Here is a 19,085-nt window from a genome sequence, read left to right as displayed (position 1 = left end):
GCCATTCCCAACTTTAAGCCCTAGCCAAATGATTTATACTTTTCTAATAAAGGAATGTTCATTTCTTAAGCCAAGACTTCAGCCCCTGATTGTCCCTAGGCTGTAAAGTCACTTAATTTACACAGCTGTTTAGATAAAACAGAGATGGGATAATGGCATTTTGACCTCTCACTAACCTTCCATAGCAACCATAAGCAGTCTACATGATCTTTAGTATCTTTAGTATCTTTTTTAGTATCTTTTTTCTTTCTTTCTTTCTTTTTTTTTTTTTGTTTTTTTTTTTTGTTTTTGGTGGTGGTACTGGGGATGGGACTCAGGGGCCTTCTACCTCCGGGCTATACTCCCAGATCGATTTAGTATCTTTTTTTTTTTTTTTTTTTTTTTTTTGGTGGTGGTACTGGGGATGGGACCCAGGGGCCTTCTACCTCCGGGCTATATTCCCAGACCGATTTTTTATATTTTATATGGAAAGAGGGTCTCTTAAGCCAGCTGAGGCTGGCCTCGAACTTGTGTGATCCTCCTGTCTCAGCCTCCCAAGAGCGGGGACTTACAAACGTGCGCCACCACACCTGGCTTCCATCTTTAGCATCATTTATGTCCCAAACCTTGTAATTCCACATAACCCCAAATTACTAGTTTCTTTGGGCAATACATGTCCCTTGTTTAGGATTTCACTATGCTCCCTCATATGCTAAAACATGAACGTTTCATTCCAAACCAAATTTTCAACATAGTTATTGTTATTTGGGGATACAACAGCTGTGTACATGATACTAGGAGATCTATGTTCCATCAAAATGGCCCCAAACTTGGTTACCTCCCACAAGATGGAGTAAAAGACTTTGATATTGGGTAAATGTAGGCATTTTGTCTGTTTAATATGCTAGCAGATTTCCACATTCTTCTAATCTAAGATCAAATAGGTCCTCACCCTAGTGTCCTAGTACCTAGGTCTCCTGCTGGAGGAATACTCAACTTTGATCCTATAACTGGACTTAACACCTTTGTCTGGAACTGATACTGCCCTCTGGCTGCCAGAGAGAATTCAGTCCGTACAGAGGCAAATGGGCATCTTCATTTTGGGAAAGGAATCTTTGGTAATCTCAGAGAGCCCCTCCTGGATCATGAAGTCAATACACACTTATACTCCCAACACCAGAACACTTCTAAAGAATCTCTCTGTCCTTTATGTTTCAAATATTCAATATTTCCAATGAGGGGGATTTTTTTAAGTCACATTCCATTCTGAAAGAATAAAAATAAACAAACTTCATAGAAAATCACAATGAGACAAATTCTTTTACCAGCATCTCTGGCTTTCACATGTTTTTGCATAATGAAAGGGCTAATATAACATAACAAATCCTAAACTGTTTTCACAAGGAGTGGAAAAAAGATGTGTAAAAGTATGCTCTGTCTTGCTTCCTTCTGTTCACAATGTATCTAAATAAAACAAATGGTGTTCTTTCTCTTTCTGTCTGTTTCCCAATCTGTTTGGATAGTAGCCACCATTCCACAGCCAACGATAATATCTGACACTTCCTGACATCATGAAAGCCACCATCTGTCTATCACTGAAACCCTGTACTTTTTAAAGACTACTTGGCTTGATCCTTAATGAAGCTTCAAGTTGAATGCACAGATTGGTTTAGAGGGAATACAGGGAATAATTGACACAAGGAATCTGTATAAAATCACGTTTCCATTAGATTCCATGTGAAAACATAAAATGAAATATTAAGGCCCCTTTGCAGGCAGAAAAGGCTGAGTTTAGTTTCAATTGTGTTTCATTTCCGACTTGCCTCTGAAAGTTTAGATAGTGTCGAACACCAGGAATAAACCTAAACTAACCTAAGCTTTAAATTTAATATTTTCAGTCTTGTAAAATTAAACAGTTAGACATGACTTCTCAGTGTGTATATTTAAGCTATGAAAAAAGAAAAAGAAAATCCATCAATTACTTTCCCAAGGCTTGAGAAAATCATGCCATTTAAAATTGAATCAACTTTTCTTTAACACCTGAATGATTATCCAGGAAACAAAAAAGGTTCTGTATGTCTTCACTTGTAAATGTCACAGGTGAACACAAACAACCGAGTGCTGGCAATGTCAAGTTACTCTTTGTTTTATTAAACTACTGTAGCTCTATAGGTACCACAAGGGAATTACTTTATGGGTAAGACTGAAGAAGATTATTTTCCTCAGTGATATTAAGCTTTTTTTTAAAAAAAAGTAAAGCTTTCCAGGGAAAAAATAGAACAATAAATTTTACATACAATGTCCTAGTAATGTCTTTCTTTTCTCTTACTTCAGTAGTGTCCTGTGATCCCTTTACCAATCCATTATTCTATGTGAAATTATGGCATTTCTTCTACTATTCAAAAAAAGTATGTGTGTATATAAACATTCATTTATATATCTATATCCATTTAAAAAAGAAAATGAGAGAGACAGTAGGAAAAGAGAAAAATACTCAGAGAGAGCCAGGCATGGTGGCACATGCTTGTGATTCTAGTACTTGGAAGGCTACAACAGAAGGATCCCATGTTCACCGCCAGCCTCAGCTACTTAGTGAGGCCCTCTGCAACTTAGTGAGACTGTTTCAAAACTGAGAATAGAAAATAGGGCTGGGGGTAGAATGTTCCTGGGTTTAATCCCCAGTTATACACACACACACACACACACACACAAAAAAAAAAAAAAATACCCAGAGAGACATTACATATATTTATATATGTAATGTGTGTATAGAGAAGTCTAGATTTAAATCATATATATATATATATATATATATATATGACTCATATATATGACTATATATGAGTCCTTATGGAAATTTAAGTTGAATTTCTGCAGAAAATAGCTTAGTAAAATAAGGTTTAATAAGTGTTTATTTTCTGTCAAGTATAAAGTTAAGTACTTTGTACTTGTTACTTTGCTTTATTCTATGAATTCCTCACTATTACTATTCTAATGCTTTGAAGAGGAAATTGAGATTTTATTTATTTATTTTTTTTTTTTTTGCGGTACTAGGAATTGTTCCTAGATTGAACCTGGATTGGAGTCATTTGCCTTTCTAGAATGTTGGCATCCTTGCAGGAATAAGTCTTTAGTCTTTCACGATGACTTTAAAAGCTGTCATTCATGTGGGTAAAGAGATTCTACCTCCGAGCTACACCGCAGCCTTATTTTGTTCTTTGTTTTGAAACAAGGTCTCACTAAGTTGCAGAGACCCTCACTAAGTACCCGAGGCTAGCCACAAACCCAGATCCTCCTGTCTCAGCCTTCCAAGTACTGGAATTACAAGTGTGTGCCACCATGCCTGGCTGGAAATTGAGGTTTTTTTAAAGAGTAACTCACTTGCTCCTGATCCTGCAGCTAATAAGTGCTAGATGCTGGATTCAAATCAAAATAGTCTAATTAAAGGTCAATGTTTCCTTCTACTCCTCATCATACAATATGTCTTGGTTAGACCTCATACTCTGGTACATTTTAGCTCTAAGAATATAGAACCTGAAGCAGCAGTGGGGAGAAGAGTGGGAAATTCAGAATCTCTTTACCCACATGAATGACAGCTTTCAAAGTCATCGTGAAAGACTAAAGACTTATTTCTGCAAGGATGCCAACATTCTAGAAAGGGAAATGACTCCAATCCAGGTGAAGAAAGTAAATAAAAAGCAATCTCACTGCACTTTGACTCTCACTGTGCTGTGTAGGATGAGCCCTGAGTTGACTGCAAAGCAGCCTGTTGCTATGCTTTGCCTGTACAACACTACATCAATGTGTTTCAGCTGGAAAGTAAAGAATGAATTACCCACTTGAAATAGTAGTGGTGGGGTAGGATTATTCTCTTGAGAAGATAGGTGGTCATAATACCAGATTCTTACACCATCATGATCCTTAAAACCAGTGTTCAGGGAAGCAAGATCCAACATTCTCTCCATGGTTCTTCCTAACATGTCATGAAAATCACAGCAATTTTTCACTGAACTAATTCAGAATAAAGCATGCATCTACACATCATTGTCTTCCACTTTCTGTTCATCCCCTTAATTACTGAAAAACATAGAAAACAAATATGTAGCCCTGAGCTGAAACATGAGCAAAACAAGAAATTGGTCTTCTTAGCCTATGTGTGTATTGAGTGATAGGGGAATCTCAATAGATAATTAATTTTACCCTTTAGTTTAATAACATTTAATTGCTTCTCATTTGTTACATATAAATGCATATATTTCATAAAACAGGTTCAATTGAGTCTTAGGCCTCTCAACTTGCAGATGAGACACTGTATTTTTAGAATAGAAACAATACATGAGAAAAATGGAAACAGATTGTTTAAATAAAAAGTGAATAAATTATTCAGACCAGCTGTTTTGACTTGGAAAGAACCTTTCCATGTTGATTAAAACCTCATAATTCCTTTCGTGTTGCTGTGGGAGAGTAGAGTGTAAATAAGTTGGGACCAGAAAGCTGTTGTTCTTGGGCAAAATTACCTGATTCATTCTGAGTTGATATGGTTATTTTATTTTATATATATTTCTTTTTCTTTTTTTTTTTTTTTTTTGGTGGTACTGGGGGTGGAAACCAGAGGCTTTCTACCTCTGGGCCATATTCCCAGACCTTTTTTTTAATATTTTATTTGGAAACAGGATCTCACTAAGTTGCTGAGAGCCTCACTAAGTAGCTGAGGCTGGCTTCAACCCTGCATGATCCTCCTGTCTCAGCCTCCCAAGCGCGTTGATTACAAGCATGCGCCACCACACCCGGCTTATTATATCTTAAATTTCAATTGGTAATCATATAGAAAAACCAGATTATTTTTTTAGGTACCTGGGATTGAACCCAGGGTATTCTACTTCCAAGCTACAACCCAAGCCCACTTTTTACTCTTTTTATTTTGAAACAGGTCTCAGTAAGTTTCAGTGGGCCTAAGTAACTGAGGCTAGCCTCCAACCTGTGATCCTTCTCTCTCAGCCTCCCAAGTACTGGGATTACAGACATGCACCACCATGCCCAGTTGGAAAATAGGTTTTTATGGTAATACACATATTTACTTTAAAGAGATCCAAGGTGTTAATTAAAAATATATTTGTTGTGTTTAAATGATGAGAATAGGTGCAGGGACTGTACAACATGTATACCTTATAATTAAAAAGTGAAAGGGAAGAGAAAGGAAGGAAGGGGACAGATCTCATGAGAAAATAAATAAAGTGACTAAAAATGTCTGTACAAAATTTCCCATCATCACTCCTTTAAGGCTGTGAAGGAAATTAGGAGAAGAAAGAAGCACAACAATATCCTTTTAATTCAAAGCCTACTTTATCCTCACTTTTTTTTCAATCATTTTTTTTTATTGGAGAGTTGTAGTCATACATCTTAATGGAGTACAAGATGGTGGAGGCATACATGCACACATCACTCATTTAGCCCTTCCCCAGTTCCCTCTCCATTCCCACTCTCTTCCCTCCTTCTCACGTTTAGCTTAGAATTGACTTTGATATGTTTGTGAATGTACATCATGTTCAATAGGGAATTTCCCTCTTTCCCCTCCCGTCCCCCTCAATTAGGTCGCCTTATTTGCTCAAATATAGTTTCTCCTTTGTCTAGAGTTCTTTTTATGACCTATTTTCTCTATAGCTTCCATGTATTAGGAAGAACATCCAATTTCTTACTTTTTGTGACTAATCTCACTTAGCATAATGCTCATCCTTTAAGCTTCATCTATTTCTTTTCTATATAGATTCATTGTGTTTTAGTTTTTACTATTTATAGTCTACAAATTGTCTTTAAATCCATTATTAAATTTATAATCCCTAAGTGTTTATTGCAAGGATCATTTTAAGAGATTATTATTTATATGTCTAGCATCATAAATTTTACTTTTTTGCTTTTTTTTTTCTTTTGCCATACAGGGGATAGAATCCAAAGATATTCTAACCTCCAAGCTACATCCCCAGCCCTATTTTTTTGTTCTCTATTTTGAAACAGGATCACAGTAAGTTGCAAAGGGCCTCACTAAGTAGCAGAGGCTGACAAGATCCTGAGATCCGCCTTTCTCAGCCTCCCAAAATGCTGGGATTACAAGCATGTGACAACACACCCGGCTCATTCCTTTTACACATATTACATATAGTACATGATTCCTAAACAAAGTCCTTTGTGATTATAAATTGAAGGCAACATCTCTCTTTACACAAAATCTCTATAAAATAATGTTCAGAAATCACATGAGTTTGTATATTTCATATATTTCTGAAATTCAAACAGAAAAAATATGCTATTGACAAAATAGTATTAAAATGTATGCTGTAGTAATAGTTGTCAATCTTTGCTTTAAAAACAGTTTGGGTGGGGCCCCGGGCAGGATTGCGCAGAGCACACCAGACCCCCGGAGAAACTGGGGCCCGATCGCAAGGCCCTGGGCCCCGGGCGGGGGTCAGGCGAGGCATGCCAGACCCCCAGAAGAGCCAGGGTCCGGATTGTAGGACTCTGGGCCCCAGGTGGAGTTGTGTGGAGCACGCTGGACCCCCAGAGAAACCAGGCCTGGGTCGCAGTGATACTGAGTGCCTGATCCCACAACCTCCTCAAACCACACATACTGTCTTCTCTTATTAAAAAAAAAAAAAAAAAGAAAGAAAGAAAAAGAAAAGAAAAAAGAAAAATATTGGAGAGGGGTCAAGAAGGCCGTGGCAGATGCCAGGATACTGGAGATGCAGACAAAACTTATCCAAATGAACTGGAACTTTTGGAAAAATTCCCCGCGAAGGACAACTGCTTTTTCTCTACATTCTTAAGAATCCTGGACTTCACCTGTAAGGAGAGAGTTTAGCAGAGACCTAGGAGGAAGGTGGTGATGGAAGCGGCCTCCATGATGATGGTGGAGACTTGTATCCAGGAGAGGCAGAAATCTGATCCTACCAACCTTATTTTTTGGAGAAATTACACCAAACATCGAATACTACCGTCACGCATGCTTAGGAACATTGGAAAACACTGAGAGTGAAAATAGAGCTTGGGAAAGATTTGAAATGGTAGAGGCAGTGGCAATGGCAGTGGCCAGTACTCAGGGGAGGCAGAGATCTGATGCATTACACCTGAAACTTTTGAAGTAATAACCCCAAAGGGAGAATGCTACCACCACGCACCCTCGGGAACATGGGACAGCCTTCTTGGCAGAAAGGGTGCTTGGATTGGAGCCTGCCGATGGGTGAGGCCAGTAATGGAGACAGCAAAGCTGGAATTGGACTCTGCTGTGAGGCATGGCCGGTGCTGGAGCCTCCGAGGCCGGGATCGGAGCCTGCCAAGGGGTTAGGTCAGGGCCAGGGCCAGCGAGGCAAGATCAGAGCCTGCCAAGGGTTACGCCACTGCCGGGGTCAGCGGCTGGCATAGGAGCCAGCCATGAGGCAAGGCCGCTACTGGGGCGTCCGAGGCCAGCATTGGAGCCTGCCTTGAGTCAAGGCCACTACTGAGGACTCCGAGGCTGGGATCGGAGCCTGCCGAGGGGTTAGGCCAGTGCCAGGACCAGCGAGGCTGGGATTGGAGCCTGCCATGAGGCAAGGCTGGTGCTGGGGCCTCCGAGGCCATGATTGGAGCCTGCCGAGGGGTTAGGTCGGTGCCAGGGCCAGCAGCTAGCATCGGAGCCTTCCGTGAGGCAAGGCCACTACTGAGGCTTCTGAGGCCAGGATCGGAGCCTGCCAAGGGGTTAGGCTGGTGCTGGGGTCAGCAACATCAGGATTGGAGCCTGCCGTGAGGCAAGGTTGGGCTGGGGCCTCCAAGGCTGGGATCGAAGCCTGCTGAGGGGTAGGCCAGTGATGGGGCCAGCGGCCGGCATCGGAGCCTGCCTTGAGGCAAGGCCACTACGGGGGCCTCTGAGGCCTGGATCAGAGCCAGCTGAGGGGTTAGGCCGGTGCCAGGGTCAGTGAGGCTGGGATGGAGCCTGCCTTGAGGCAAGGCAGGTACTGGGGCCACTGAGGCCGGGATCGGAGCCAGCCGAGAGGTTAGGCTGGTGTGGGGGCCAATGAGGCCAGAATCAGGGCCTCCCATGAGGCAAGGCTGCTGCTTGAGCCAGCAAGGTCTGGATCAGTCCACCGCGTAGCCAGGCCACTACTGGGGCCATCAAGCGTGGGATCAGTACTTGCAATGCGGCATGCACAGAGAAATATTGCAGAAAATAAAAACCAGATGCTTCCCCTAATCAGCAATAACTAGGAGGAAAGGGGTAACAGGAAGAGGTTGAGGTATAGAAAGGGCCCTATAGCGAAGCAATTAAGGTGACCAATCAGAGGGTATGGGATAGGGGAGGATGAAGCTTTTTAAAACTCAGGAGGTAAGTAAACAAATGTATTAAAGTTAATCACCAAACAAGTATGGGATCGAGGGAGGGGGAGGAAATGGGATGGGTAGTGGATGAGGGCTAATTGGATGATGTGTGCTTGTATATCCTCTCAAGTCTTGTATTCCAATGTGATGTATGTATGATTATAATTCACCCCCCCCCAAAAAAAGAGAAAATAAACAGTTTGGGTGCTGGGCATGGTGGTGCATGCTTGTAATCTCAGCACTTGTGAGGCTGAGAGAGGGGATGGTCGGTGTAGCTTAGAGTTAGAACATCCCTGAGTTCAATCCCCAGTACCAAAACAAACAAAACATTTTTTGGGGTAGTATTAATATGGTCAAAAGATGAAATAAAAACTTTGGATTTCCACAGAGACATGCTAGAAAAAGCACTGTACCTAGTATTCTTGTTTGGAGGAAGCAACTGAAAGAAACATCTGTCCTCTCTCCACCAGGGATTTTTTTCTAATAATTTGTTATATAGAGCCATGTATTGAGTATGCAGGCAATCTGAGCAATGCCTGCAGTGTGAGTGGCCTAGAGAGCGGAAAGAGGAGAGAAAAGCATACATTTTTTATAAATATTATTCATAATAAACAGCCCTAAAGATGGTTGTAGAAATACCTAGAGTATTAGGAGTTGTGTTGTGGGTTGTACATCTTTCATTAGTCATGCAAATTTACTAAGGCAAGTTAAATTGAAGAAAGTATGCATTAAGTAAGAATGAAAATATGACCTAGCTTTGATAAAGTACACATTAAGCTTCTATTTTTTTTAATTACAGGTAGCAAGTAGAAAAGTAACTTCTTTGCAGCTAAATGTAGACTTTTATATAACTGCCTTCAAGTTGAAAATAGCAAAAACATGGGATAGTTAGATTGTTATTATAGTTTCACTGAATAATGTGCATTTGATATCCTAAAGAAGAGGACTTGGGCTTTTATTAATATAATAAAATATTAAATGATGAGGAAAATAGCTTAAATATACTAAGTAAAAAAAACATTTTTAATACATGTACTGGTGCACTGTAATTATACATCATACAGACATATAGAGTGATAGGAATATCCATGCACACAACACTTGGAAAATTTCCCTCTGGATTCTATCTCCTCCTTTCCCTTCCCTATACATGCCATTGAGATTGACACTGGTAATTTTATATATGTATATAACATTATTTAAACTCTTACCTTCTTTACATTTCTAGCCCCTCCCGAAACCTCCTCCATTGCTCCATGGGAGTCTTTGCTCCTCTATCTGAGGTCTCTTGTTTCCCAATTTCTATATAGCTTCCACATACAATCATTCACTTTCTGAAACTGACTAATTGCAGCATATTCTCAAATTCCAACCATTTTTCCTGCAAATGGCATAATTTTGTTCTTTATGGCTGACTAAAATTTCATTGTTTGTATAGACCACAGTTTTGTGATCCATTCATCTGTTGGTGGAGACCTAGGCTGGTTCAATAATTTGGCTATTGTGAACTGTGCTGCTATAAATATATACATGTATCACTATACATATTTTTAAATATATATTAAAGACTAAAATAATATAGCTAAAATCTTAATAATGTTTATCTATAAATGAAGTTGATGAAATTTTTAAATTATCCTCTTTAGTTATGTAAATGTTTTAGAAATTTGCTACTACACACATATACACATTTACTCACATAACTTTTTATGTATATATGAATGCTATATACATATATGTATACATGTAAATATATATATATATATATATATATATATATATATATATATATATACACACACACACACACACACACACACATATACATACATACATTGTTTTGGCAATGAAAACATGTACTTGCTTTTTAATTCTAAAAGGAATATTAGCCAGGCATGATGGCATATGTATATAGTTTCAGTAGTTGGAAAACTGAGACAAAAGAATCACAAGTTTGAGGCCAGCTTCAGCAACTTAGCGAGGCACTCAGAAACTTAGCAAGACCCTATTTCAAAACAAAAAAATAAGCCGAGGATGGTGGCACACTCTTGTAATCCCAGTACTTGGGAAGGCTGAGACAGGAAGATTGCAGGTTTGCAGCCAGCCTCAGCTACTTAAGGAGGTGCTCTGCAACTTAGTGAAACCTTGTTTCAAAATAAAGAATAAAAAATAGGGTGGGGTGGGGTGGCTCAGAGGTAGAATGACCCCTGGTGGTTCAATTTCTAGTAACACACACACACACACACACACACACACACACACACACACGGAAAAAGTGGGATTTATATCATACTTCTGCTATTGTCCAGTTAGGTCAAATTAGTCTGAACTATTGTACTTCTTCTTTACAATTTTCTTTGTTTACAAAGAAAGTTATCTTAGTCTTTCTGGATATTTTGGAACACTCACTCTACTTTCTACCTTGGTTGGCATGACCTGCAGACTCATACCTATCACTTTTGAGCTTACTTTTATTTTATTTTTACTCTCATTATAAATGTTTAATGCAAAGAGTCTTTTTTTCTAATTCACTTTTCTCATTTGAGACATATACTTTTTTATCCAAAAGGCAATAACCTAAGATTAAGATTGTGGCATTTGGGGTCAATAGCCTATGTATATGATGAAGACACCCACTTTTTAAAATTTATAAATAGATTCTTTTTCTATTACAAAAGGTTTGGGTGTATTATGTTAGCATGCTAAGAAAATATAGATATTAAAGACAATAATTTTTAAGTTTTCCACAGAATATACAACATGTTTTAACGTATATGCTTTTGTTTTTATTTTCTGTAAATTGTTGTTTTTTTTGTTTTGTTTTGTTTTTTGTTTTGTTTTGTTTTGTTTTTGTAGTACTGGGGATGGAACCCAGGGGATTCTACCTTTGAGCTACAACCCCAGCCCTATTTTTTATTTTTTATTTTAAAAGAGGGTCTCGCTGAGTTGCAAAGGGCCTCAGTAAGTAGTTGAGGCTGTCCTCAAACCACAATTCTGTCTCAACCTCCCAAATGCTGGGATTACAAGCATTCACTACCACTCCCAACTTCTGTAAATTCTTAAGAAAAAAAAAATCAGTTGGGCACAGTGCACAGTGCCTTAGGACAGGACTTTCACTTAGAGTGAACAGAGAAAGAGGGGAGCCAAGCAAGTATGATGGTGCACACCTGTGATCCCTGTACTTGGGAGCTTGAGACAGGAGGATCACAGGTTTAAGAATAACCTCAGCAACTTAGTGAGACCCAGTTTCAAAATAAAAAAATAAAATAGGACAGGGTGGGGTGGAGCTCAGAGTTAGAATGTTCTTGGTTTTAATTCCCAGAACCATGAAGAAAGAATAAGAAGATGAAAGAGAAAGAAGGAGGAGGAGGAGGAGGAGGAGGAGGAGGAGGAGGAGGAGGAGGAGGAGGAGGAGGAGGGAAAGGAGGAGGAGGAGGGAAAGGAGGAGGAGGAGGAGGAGGGAAAGGAGGAGGAAGAGAAGAGGAGGAGGAGGGGGGAGGAGGAAGAGGAGGGAAAGGAGGAGGAGGAGGAGGAGGAAGGAAGAAAGGAAGGAAATACTGACCTTGATGGAACATTAAGTCACAATTACATTCATCTCTCTGTGTATCTACTTTACTCTCTTAATCTGCCCGAAGAATGGTATTACTTTCATGATTGTCAATTTAGCTCTACTGGATTCAATAACTTCATCCCTAAATAAAATCAATGCATATTTTACTGAGTAAAAAGGAAGTTTTTATTGTAGGTCATTGGTTATGTAGTTTTCCTTTTGTTATTTTTACTATTTTTTTTTTACTGGAAACTCTGTCCTCAATTCTTTACTGACAAATCACAGCACTTTGTCAGAGCCTTATATAAGTCTAATTTCCTCTATAAAATATTTCTTTCAGTATTTCCTTAGTTTGCCAGGATACCCTGTTAGCCTCCAGGCTTCTCCAGTGAGGTAGGGACACTGACAATGTCAAGATAACAATTTCAACTTTATTTTGTTGGTCTCCAATTCATTTCAACCTCCCTCATTCTCCCATTATTAAGGGCTATTTGTCTATAGAAAGACTGTATAATTACTATTAATATGTTGTTTTTAATTTTTTGACAATTGAAAGTCTCTTCTTTTTTACAAACAAATAAATTACAAACTACACACTGTATAGATTTACAGAAAAGGGACTACATCTTTATTTGATTGCCTTACTAACTTTATAGGTTTATAAGTTTTATACACTTTTGAATTGACTTCACAATTTTTAACAATGATTTTCTAAGTATAGCTAAATATATTTTATGACACTATACTAAAAACCTCAAAATATTTTTATACAAACAATTTGATAGAAATTTAACACTATAAAATAAATGTATCTAATGTAATTATGGTGGCAATCTTTATAAAATGTTATGATCAGTATAAACATTTAATTTTACAACAAGGTTAAAAGTGATAATAATTTAACTTAATCTGGTGAGAGATGAAATATAGAAATGACGTACATAAAAATGTTCAACAGTGAAGTACAAGGAGGAAAGTTCCTCTCCTTATTTTCCCTCTCCCAGTATTATTCTTTCTCTAATACCATCATTTTATAGGTCAGAACAGTTGCTATGTGGACATCTGAGTGCAGACACTCTCATTTACAAGAAACCACATTTACAAAAACAGAACACCAGGAAATGTGAGAGGGAAAAGAGCTGCCACCCAGAAGCCTGTAGCTAAGCAACGGGATGTCTTCTCTTCAGTAACCAAATTATCCAATCACCCCCTGTGGGCTCCAGAGCTCTATAGGATTTTCATCATTTGACTTCAACTTAAGTCATTTCTGAGATTTTTAACCTCAAACAATCAACACTGTTGTCAAGTTTATGGAGTATGGATTTCCATCTCAAAATTGGTCACAGCAGTCCTCCTAGAGGTTCTCCTCTCCAACAAACCATATTAGGAGATATTGGGTAGAAATTAAAAGATAAAATGAATGAAAAAAATGCAGGTTTTCATAAAAAAAGAAGCACTGCAATGAGGAGGACTGTTTTTATCTAAAACAAGTTAGTATTCTTTCTAAGCCTCAATGGACTTTTTTTGTCCCACATACAATTTTCCCAATGTCAAACATAAGAAAAGGTAAGTATATCTAAATTCATATAGTAAAGGTCAAATTTCTTATAACAGCCCACCAGTCATCTGCTGCTCTGGGAGAAAGAACCCTAAGATGAACTTTTTTGATTTTTTTTTTTTCTGGTCTGGAAAATACCTTTAGAAATGTATACATATGCCAGACACCTAGGACTTCTGGAACTTGGCGAACCACTTTTTTTTTTTTTTTTTAGGAACAATGCCATCTTAGCAGATGGGTGTTAGTGTAGGCATGCCAGGGAATCAAAATGTACATCACGTTCCACTACAAGGGGGCAGAATCTCATCCAGAAATGTCCGTCTGTGCCACTAGATAAAGGAATATTCCACTGCAGCTCCACCTCAGAAACAGATCATTTAAAACAACAACTTCCAAAGCCATAAAACGGGCTTCTCCTCCTCCTTCATCTCTTCTTCTCTCCTCCTCCTCCTCCTCCTCCTCCTCCTCCTCCTCCTCCTCCTCCTCCTCCTCCTCCTCCTTTTTCCCTTATTGTTTTTTAGTATAATGATTCTAGTTTCACTAAGAAAAGTAGGAAAGGGGGCATCACACTTAAATTTTAAGCAGCAAAAATACTATAATGGCCCATTTCACTTTTTGGCTAAATGGCTTACCTAAATTAAAAAATTCACTGAAATCAAAATATAATAACTATTAAATAGAATCCTGGGGGTCCTTTCTAATTTAACAATAATTCAGAAGTTCTTTTTCCTCTTTGCAACCTATAGAGATCCATTTTAAGTTAGGAATCATGTCACTAAACCGGTCCTAGTACTGTAACTGAGTCACTGTACAGAACACACCAGTCCTGCAAGACTGTTCAACTGCTGTGCTACAGGCTATGTGCAGATTCTTTGGCTTTGGAGAATAAGAGAAACATTTTCTGAAAGAAAGACATTTGGAGCTTCTATACCTTAGTGTCCTTGTTTCTTGTATGTCTACATAACAGTTACCAAAGCAGTCTTTTACTAATATGGTAAATCATTCATTTGTAACTAATTTTAATTCTGACCATACTGCCAAAATTAAATGTTTTGGTCCTTGGTGATAATGAAAGTTTGTGTATGTTTTTATCACTTTAAGTCTCAATATGATGTATCATTAAAATGCACCAATAAAAGTATAAAACTATTTTTTAAAGTTTGAAAACTAGTATCAGTCACAGAGACAAATATGTTTATCTTAGGTCTGGAAACAATTTTGTCTTAAAATTTGCAGTGCTAAGCTGGGTGTGGTGGCACAAGCTTGTAATCCCAGCATTTGGGAGGCTGAGACCTGAGGATCATGGTTCGCGGACAGCCTCAGCTACTTAGTGAGGCCCTCTGCAACTCAGAGACCCTGTTTCAAAATTAGGAATAAAAAATTGGGCAGGGTGTGTAGCTCAGAGGTCAAATGCCTCTGGATTCCATCCCCAGACCTGCTAAAAAAAATAAATAAATAAATTGCAGTGCTCATATTTATACCTCTTTCCCTGTCTAGCCAGATTATTCCAGTAACTAGTATAATAAATGTCACTATGTATAGGAAGTAAACACTTTCATTGAATAATTTTTTTCTTTTGTGATGATGGGAATGGAACCCAAGGGCATTATACCTTTGTGCTACACTTCAGCCCTATTTTTATTTCTTATTTTGAAACAGGGTTCACTGAGTTGGAAAGGGCCTAAGTAGCTGAGGCTGTCCATGAACTGTGATCTTCCTGTCTTAGCCTTCCAAATGCTGGGATTCCAAGCATGCACAACCACACCTGACTCTCATTGAATTATTTTAAGAAGTTATCTATTAAATCTGGGCACAATAGTGCATGCCTATACTCCTAGTACCTGGGAGACTGAAACAATAAAATCACAGGTCGAAAAGTTAGCATGGTAAACCTGTTTTAAAATAAAAAATAAAAGGAGCTAGGGATGTAGGTCAGTGGTAGAAGACCTCTAGGTTAAATTCCCGGTTACATACACATACATGTACATACACACAGTTATCAATTAATAATAATTTTCTAATAAAAGGTAAGATAAATACATATTCCTATTTTAAGCATATATTTTGAAGTATAAGCTAAAGCCTTTTAGATACATAAAGTCACAAGATAATATCAAGGAACATTGTGACTTTATATCGATCATCTTAAGTCATATGGCCTTAAATGTGAGATTTTTTTTCATTTGTGTTTTCTCTTTTTTTTTTTTTAGTTCTACAGTACTTCTTTTGCATTTATTGTTATTGCTAAGGAGGAGTTCTATGCCTTTTCATTGATGTAACAATAAACTTTAGGTAAAACAAATTCATCAGATTATAGTAATAGAGTATTCTAACTATTGCAACAGGTATGGCTTACAGATGTGTGGTGGATGTTATAAAACTATATTTATATAGTTTTATAATTTATATATTTATAATTATAAAAAATAAAATCGTGTGTTATGTAAGATATATGGAAACTGTCTGGTTTTAAAATTAAGAACAAATAAATAATTGTTGATAAAATTCCCAAAACAAATGCCTACTTCACCAACCAAATTAGGATTAAATATATTGCAAACATTAAAAAGTAACATTACTTAAGTTGCATGAGCTACATATGCATATAACTTTTTTATAAAAGGCACATATCCCAGCTAAATTCACAACATGACCACAAAATCACCTGGTGATTAACAGCTGTAAAAGTAGACATGAGAGTTCATCATGTTCAAATGTATTACTTCCATTGGTGAACTGCTGTGGGGGGAAAGCAGGGCAGCTGTCGCACACACAAAGTTATCTCCTATTGGCTATGAGAACTATCTAAATGCTACTTGCTTTCATTTGCAAGTGTGCCAAATTGACTAGCCTTTCTATTAAAATAAAGACTACCTTAGCCAAACGAGAAATTGGACAGATTCTCAGCTTTGTCTGCAAACATGAAAAGGAAAAATACTCTAATGGAAGCAGCATGGTTCTTCATTATGGACCCCTCCAGGTCTTGAAAATCATCCAAGGAGCTATCTCATCAAATGTTGAAAATCTTCCAAGGATCCTTTCACACACACCCTTTTTCAGTGTTGAGTTCTGATCGAAGATTTTTTTTCCGTTGAAAATGGAGAAAGAAAGTTCCGGGGTGATTTCTGTTTTCTATATCTTGACCAAGTTCTATCAAAGTATTGACTAAGATTTGATAACATCCTTTTCATTTCATAAGGATGGAATACATCTAGGGAAGAAGTGACCTATCATTATCATTGAAAAGGAAAGTTCTCACCTACTATTTGATGATGGAAATTACCCAATGGATTATGCCTTGGTGTGTGTGTGTGTGTGTGTGTGTGTGTGTGTGTGTGTGTGTGTATGTATCATCCTGAGGAATGAAAGTATATAGTATTAAAATCATTTTAAATTTGCTTTTTTTAAAATTATACTTTTTAATGACTGCCTAATATTCTAAGTGAATATATTACCAGAAACTTAAGGATCGCTTTTCCATATTTTTATCAACTAGTTTATTTGTAATTACTTTTATAAGTAACATATTGGTAAGCAGTACATTTTCTCATCCACTAGGACCTATACTAGGACCCTGGTGATCTTACCTCCTTGTAAGTGTGGGATTTACTGATTCTTAAAATTCTCCAAACTTTTTCGTTCTAGTATTAAAATTTCTAGGCTTAATTCCAATAATTATTTTATTTATTTATTTACTTACTTATTTATTTATTTGGTGGTACTGGGGTTCCTGGAAGCCCTTCTACCTCCGGGCTACACTCCCAGACCTATTTTATATTTTTTATTTATTTGGAAACAGGGTCTCTTAAGCCAGCGTGACTGACTACGAAATTGTGCGATCCTCCTGTCTCTGCCTCCCAAGTGTGGGATTACAAGCGTGCGCCACCACACCCAGCTCAATAATTATTTTAAATAGGTACTTGTAAACTGTGAGTGTCGTATATTCCTATAATCCCAGTATTTGGGAGGCTGAAACAGGAGGATTGCAGGTTCAAGGCTAGCCTCAGCAGTTTAGTGAGACCTTGTTTTAAAATAAAAAATAAGCCGGGCGTGGTGGTGCATGCTTGTAATCCCCACACTTGGGAGGCTGAGACAGGAGATTTGCACAGGTTCGAAGCCAGCCTCAACTACTTAGTGAGGCTTTCAGCAACTTAGCGAGACCCTGTTTCCAAATAAAATATAAAAAAGGTCTGGGAGTATAGCCCGGAGGTAGAAAGCCTCTGGGTTCGACCCCTAGTACCACCAAAAAATAAAAAATAAAAATAAATTTAATTAAATTAAAAATAAAAAATAATAAGAAAATAAGAAAATCTGGAGATGTAGCTCTGAGGTAGAATGCCCCTGGGTTTAATCTCCAGCACCACACACACACAAAAAAATGTTTCAAGAAACTGAGTTATAGAATATTATGTAATGTGTGTCTAAGGTTATTGAAGTAGTAAGTAGAAGAATTAGTATTTAAGTTAAAGCCCATGACTGCCTTCTGCCTCCTGAGTGGAGAAATTGGGAAGTAGGAGGTTTTAGATGCAGGAAGTTATCAGAAAAAAAGAGCAAGGAAGTATTTAATTGTTATATTTCAGGAGATGTATTATACAATATGGTACCTCTAGTTCATAACAGTATAAGAAATTATTAAATAAAATGAAATAGATGCCATGGTAGTAAGCTTTGAAAAATAGGTAGTAAAGATTAAATTTGAGAAACAATTCATTCATCTGTTGATGGACATCTTGGCTGGTTCCATGGTTTGGCTATGGTGAATTGTGCAGCTATGAACATAGATACACATGCATTAGTTTGGTAGTTCGGTTTCCTTTCTTTTGGGTAGATACCCAGAAGTGGTATTGCTGGATCAAATGGTAGATTTGTTCCCATTCTCCTGAGGATTCTCCATACTGTTTTCCAAAGTGGTTGCACTAATTTGCAATCCCACCAACAATGTTTTAGAGTTCCCACTTCTCCAAATCCTCGCCAGCATCTGTTGTTGTTTGTGTTTTGAATGGTTGCCATTCTAGTTGGGGTGAGGTGAAATCTCAGGGTAGTTTTGATTTGCATCTCTGTTTGCCAGTGATGTTTAGCATTTTTTCATGCATTTATTGGCCATTTGAATTTATTCTTTCGTGAACTATCTATTTAGTTTTCTTGCCCATTTTCTTATTGGATGATTTGTTGTTTTAGGGTTGAGTTTCTTGAGTTCTCTGCATATTCTAGATATTAGTCCTCTATTGGATGAGTAGGTGGCAAAAATCTTCTCCCATTCTGTTGGCTCTCGGTTGAGGTTCTTGACAGTTTCCTTTGCTGAACAGAAGCTCTTCAGTCTCATACAAAAGTATATAAAAATATCATAACCAACAGTAAAGCAGAATACTATACTGATAAGACAATTTTGGGTTTAACATGACATTGTTGCTCTATCCATTTTATATAAAATTTATTTTGTGTTAGATGGTTTTAATAACAAACAAAAGATCATATCACTATCTCATTTTCACTGTTGCTTCATTAAAGACATCAATTTAACTAACCCTTGATCAGTGTCAAGGAGTTTTGTTTTCAATTTATCTTCTTAGGCCATTTTGAAAATGTTCAAGATATATATATATATATATATATATATATATATATATATATGATTATATTTTGGTGGTACTGGGG

This window comes from Muscardinus avellanarius (genome assembly GCF_963383645.1).
Source record: "Muscardinus avellanarius genome assembly, chromosome: 9".
NCBI lineage: Eukaryota > Metazoa > Chordata > Mammalia > Rodentia > Gliridae > Muscardinus > Muscardinus avellanarius.
This window is presented reverse-complemented; position numbering follows the sequence as displayed.